We start from the raw sequence: 6,354 nt of genomic DNA on the forward strand, positions 1-6,354 counted from the left end.
CAAGTGCTACTCTGAGATGAAGAGATTAGCACAGGAAAGGAATTCGTGGCGGGCCGCATCCTTCCAGTCAGTAGACTGATGACAAAAAAATCTATTAGGGCCATGCCGATCGATTCCGATTCCCTTTAATAAACCTAACCCAGTATTACAGTGGCCGTACCTCATTTCTTCGTTCACCATTACAAGTGCATTTCTATTGATGCACAGCAACTAGTTGCTAGTGTAGCCTAGTTACTTATTAATAATAAAAATATTCACACTGGAAAACAGCAGTTAAGAAAGTCAGTAACCGCTAAGTAATTGTTTTTCTTGGTTATTCACACGGGAAAACGCCAACGCCATTAATCTGTGATCAGTTTACCTTGATTACGAGAAGATGATTGTTCGGTCACGTGAACATTGCACAGCGGACGATAAAAATCCGGTTCTTTGTCAATGACAACAGCTAAACTCGTCTCATATGAAGGGTGAAAGTCCGAGGGCGTGCGTGCACAAACGAACCAGAGTACACGCGTCTGTCTGCAACAACGTTGCATGTTGTAAGATGTAGTACTCGGTGTCATGAAAGTCATTTTCTACTGAAATTCTAGTGGAGCGTTCCACGTAGTTGAACTTCACTGAGAGTGGAAACACAGAAAGTGGGTTGCAACCACACAGAGTAATTAGGCACAGTTTTCATTTTTGTCTTTCGAAAATGTCTGTAATATCAATAGCAGCGAAGGTAAATTCGTAATTTATTAACTTCGGTGTATCAATTTGTGTTTTCCGTTTTAAGCATAATGCAGTCCAGCGACAGACATATTTGCCTTTTATTTGCAACGTATTATCAGTGGTCGCTCTCCGGATATAGGATACTGTATAAAATATGTTTCTGTGTGTTATTATTTACAGAATAAAAATACTTTTTCTTTGTGAATTTCGAGTACAGTTTACGTAAGACGTTCATCGCACTTTTGTTTTTAGATATTCTTAATCGACAGGTTTTACTCTTGTAGCTGATAGAAGCTGAAGCGAGAAAGCTCGGCTGCAGTTTCGATCTTCACGTTTTTTCATGTTTTAGGAGCCGCTTTTTTCTTTCGCTGCATTTCCGTCCTTTGGGCTTCACTTTTGAAAAATTTCACAAAAAACTTTTGAAAAATTTCACAAGAAGGTCTTCATAGAAATATTATTATCGTTTCACCTGTTTTACATCCAGCACCGTATTTCCCCAAGCATCGCTCCTGTGAAACCCAGCTTGCTCTCCTCGTGCATGGGATCAAGAAGATAATTGATACAGCACTAAGTGGTAAAACTGTTAAAATTAAATTAATGCAGCAATAGTGATAGAATACGTGCAAAGATACAAGCTGTGTAGGGGTAAAATGACTTCTGGAAAGTATGAAATTGTTAAAACCTGCCTAACAATAAAAGTTGAAATCTGTGAATAACATAACAAGTTAGAAGATAATTCGGAAAATAAGGGAATGAATGAGGTAGCGTCACATTCACCATAAAGAACTGCCGATGGAACTTCGTGGTAAATTAAAACTGTGTGCCGGACCGAGACTCGAACTGATGACCTTTGCCTTTTATAGGCAAATGTTCTACCAACTGAGTTACACAAGCACGACTCACAACCCGTCCTCGCAGCTCGAACCTCGGCAATACCTCGTTTCCTACATTCCAAATTTCACAGAAGCTCTCCTGTGAACCTTACAGAAGTAGCACTTCTGGAAGAAAGGATAGTGCGGAGGCATGGCTTAGCCACAGCCTGGGGGATGTTTCCAGAATGAAATTTTCACTCTACAGCGGAGTGTGCGCTGATATGAAACTTCCTGGCAGATTAAAACTCTGTGCCGGACCTAGACTCAAACTCGAGACCTTTGGCTTTAGCGTGCAAATGCTCACAGTTGGTAGGTACTGGCGGAGGCAGAGCTGTGAGGACGGGGCGTCAGCCGTGCTTGGGTAGCTCAGTGGTAGAGTTTTGACTCTACCTCCCTCTAGTCGTCATTTGAGTTGTAAATATTTAAGAATCTTGCTGCCGTCCACCAGTTCGTGAGTGAAGGCCAACTGAGGGTGTAGCGAATTATATTCTTCAACTACCGCGGGACCTCTTCAACAGCACCGTCAAACATCGTGAAAATGTCATAGACGTAAGGCCTGTAGAAAGGAATGTGCTTGGATCAATCTGTGCTTTTCACATTGTAAATGAGTAACAAACACATTGGCAATGCAGCCTGCGAGACAAATACCCATGGATAGGTCCTTGTGTCGCTTATAAAACTGATTACTGAATGAAAAATATTTATATGAAGTGATTAGTTTAAGAAGTGAAATGGTTACAGTGACCTCGTCTATAAGTTTCGGTAAGGATAGTACCGTAGTCTCATTGAAGGGAATATTCGTTTATAGATTTTTAATATCTAAAGACAACATAATGCAGTCACAAGCAAAGGTTTCGTCATGCAGTAGGTTAGCCAGTTCTTCCCTATTAGGAATTTCGAAATTTTCTTCAAAAACAACATTTTGTTGAACCAGCAGTAGTAAGTATTTAGTAGACGGTTCTCCTTGGTTTCCTATCCCCTAGGAAACTGGACGAATAGAGTAGCCTGGTTTATGAGTCTTCACTTTCGCACGTAGCGTACGGTTCATGACTTTCATCTTTGAGGCGAAATCAGGGCCTATAATATTAGGGCAGGCCTCGAGACACGTTTTTAAACCTTTAGTATGTGCCTCAGTTGGTTCAACGTCTATTTCTTGAACGTTATTGTCTTCAAACCAGGAGAGTGTTTTACCTACGCAGTTTTCTTGATGAAGAACATCTGAAGTATTACTTGTCAGAACGAATTATTATTGCATTATCCGATCTTACCATATCATTGAAGGTATTGAGTGGAAGATATTCCTTATTTTTAGGACTATTGTGAGTATCCCATTGGATTAATTGGCTTGGTCTACACATTATTTTTAATTTGTTGGCCTTTTTTGCATCGGGTGGCATCAAGCGCAATTTTCAAATCCGCAATTCAGTGTAGTACTTTAAACCTTTATTCAATAGCTGCATTTCTTGTGCACTGAACTCTGCTGTACTGGCATATTACTTCTTAGTGGGACCATACCCAGCTTCTTTTAGGTTACGCAGCTCCTGAGCATGTGCTTAAAAGATCGACATGAAACATAATTGAGGATTTTAAGTTGATTGTCTAAAAAATCACAGGTTAACAAGTCTGCACTAGTAAAATAGGCTTTGTCAGATGAAACATTAAGTTCGTCTTTCACTTTATAAAAGCGCCCGGTTTCCACTGGAAATACGTCTCCTACCACATTTCACTAAGGCTTTACTGGGGCGCTGGTCCTTGACTATGTTCAAATGTTCAGGAATATACGAAGTATGTCCACAAAGTAAGTTCCGTTTGGTTATATAAAACAAACGTGTGCGGATACGGAAAAAATATGTATTGTACAAAAATCTACAACTGTTAAACTACTTTTCTACATAGATCCCGAAATTTTGTAGGCACTTGTCATAGCGTGGCACAAGTTTTTGTATACCTTCTTCACTGAAGGTTGCCGCCTGTGTATTCAACCAAGTGGTAACATGTTCTTTCAGCTCGTCATCATCGTTGAAGTGTTGACCACCAAGGACAGATTTTAGGTGGAAGAAGAGATTAAAGTCGCTAGGAGCGAGGTCCAGGCTGTAAGGAGGATGATCAAACGCGTCCCAGTGAAATTCCCGAAAAAGTTGTTTGGTCACATTCGCAGTGTGAGGTCAGGCATTATCGTGGGAAAAAACAACACCTTTTGATAGTAATCCTCGGCGCTTGTTCTGCATTGCGCGGCGCAATTTCTTAATGGTCTCGCAGTAACCATGTCCATTGATTGTTTGGCCTCGTGTTAGGAAATCCATCAGCAAAATGCCTTATCTGTCCCAAAAAACGGTGCACGTGGCTTTTCGAGATGTCAAGATTTGCTTAGGCTTAACCTTCGTTGGGGATGAAGTGTGCCTCCATTCCACTGATTGCCGTTTTGTTTCAGGGGTGTTGTACGATACCCAAGTTTCATCCCCGTGACTATGCGTGAAAGAAAACCATCGCCTTCTTCATTGTAGCGTGTCAAAAACTGAATTTCACTGCCCATCCGTTGTTTTTTGTGTTGCTTAGCAAGAATTTTGGGCATCCCAAAGTGAACAAAGTTTTCGAAATTTCAGTTTTCTAGTAACAATTTCATAAATTAGTGATCGTGAGATATGGGGAACTTCCACAGCAAAGGCACTAAGCGTAAACTTACGGTGGAGCTTAATCTTCTCTTTAATTGTGTGGACCAGTTCATTAGTAATCACTTCGTTCTTCATCGTGCACTTGATCACATACTTCATTGAACAGTCTGACCCAACTTCTAACCATTGATTCACTCACAGCATTTTGTCCGCAAACCTCGCAGATTTGCCTATTAACTTCCTTTGGTTTAACTTTCCTTACATTAAGAAAATGAATTACATATCTGATTTCATACGCAGCGGCATTTTCAATTACGGTTGACATTATAAAGAAGCACTACAAAGCCCACGTCGGCAGCAGTGATCTGAAAATGGCGTACATGTCTTCTCCTTGAGTCAGATTACTGCCGCGGATGCCCGGAACTGCGATCGTAGCGCTGCCGCGGATTGAAATAGAAACGGAACTTACTTTGTGAACGACCCTTGTATACAGTTAGAAACTTCCTTGTGGGCGCCGTCTGTGGACTTATATTTTGAAAGGAGTTGATGGTATATCCAAAACAGAGTTCAGAACACAAGCAATGTAGCTATTGAATAAAGGGTTAAAGTACTGCATTCAACTGAGACGCAAAGAGAAACCCACTACAGCCATATAACGAATTGGAAACTGCGCATTGATTTCCACCCCATGCAGTAAGGCCAACAAATTAAAAACAACATGTAGGACAAGCGGTTAATCTAAAAGGCTACTCACAATAGACCTAAAAATAAAGAATATATTGCACTCAATACCACTAATGATAAGCTAAGACCGAATGCCGCAGTGATAATTCGTGCTGACAAGGTTAATACTTCAGTTGTTCATAAAGAAAACTACAGAGCTGAAACACTCTCCTGCTTTGAAGACACTAACATTCAAGGAATAGACTTTGACCCCACTGAGCCATATGCTACTAAAGAGTTAAAAACGTGTCTTGAGGCCTGCCCTGGTATTATAGACACCGATGTCGCCGCTAGACGAAAGACATGAACGCTACTAAAGTCCTAAGCTGCATACGAAAGTGAAGACCCATAAGCCAGGCTACTCGATTCGCCCAATATCCTATGAGATTGGAAACCCAGGAGAACCAACTCCTAAATACGAGGGTTGGAACTTTAATAATGGCTACTACTTATTTACAGCTCGTACAAAATAGATACGTGTTTCAAAGTTTTACTGACCTTCAAAGTAGTCGCTAGCATTGTGTATAACCCTTTGCCAGCGATGTGGAAGTCGTACGGTACTCTTAGCAGTGCCAGTTGTGTTGACAGTTCGAGCAGCGCGGTCTACTGCCAGAATAATTTGTAGCAGTTCTGAAGCGAATGTCGTGAAGCGTTTCCTTCAGTTTAGAAATCGAGTTGAACTCACGAGGGCTTAAGTCAGTGGAGTGCAGTAGTTGGTACAGCACTTAGCAGCCCCACCAGTCAAACAAATCCGTAACAGCTTGCACTGTACGTGGTTGAGCACTGTCCTTCAAAATGGTCATGTGCTGCAGAAAGTGTCATCACTTCTGCCTCTATGCTGTTCATTTTTGGAACACAAACTACGACCAGCTTAGAGACAGAAGTGATGACACTTTCTGCAGGACCTGACTATCATTTTGCAGGACAATGCTCAAGCACGTTGTAAGAGGTCCGAGCAGACGTAATTTCGATGTATTGCTCATGCGCTGCCTGCGATATGCAGGGTATAAGAGAATCGCCGACCAGAGAGCAGTGTTGACTCAGTAGGAACTGTGTAGCTGTAGCAGTAAGTTGTCGCTAGTCTGCGTTTGTCTGGAGTCTGCTCTGGTCTGGTATAGTGTATCGTGTTGGCTGGCCCGGTCGCGGTGCAGCGATGCCGGAGCCTGCGTATTATTGTATAAGGTAAAAAGCAGCCTCGCGCATATCTAGTAATGTATCTGAACTCCCATGTAAACGTTTTAAAACATGTCCTAATAATAATCTTTGTCATATAAAGTAATTTTTTAATAAGCATTCATTTCAATTTAAAGAATTTACTAATTTCTCCAATCCATGATCATTTCGATTGTTGCAAAAGAAAAATCAGTTGCTTCCTTTCATAAATCACAAATCTATCGGCCAGCATTGCACAGACTTGTGCCGGAAAAAGTTATTGT

Source organism: Schistocerca piceifrons, chromosome 3, assembly GCF_021461385.2.
Source record: "Schistocerca piceifrons isolate TAMUIC-IGC-003096 chromosome 3, iqSchPice1.1, whole genome shotgun sequence".
Classification (NCBI taxonomy): domain Eukaryota; kingdom Metazoa; phylum Arthropoda; class Insecta; order Orthoptera; family Acrididae; genus Schistocerca; species Schistocerca piceifrons.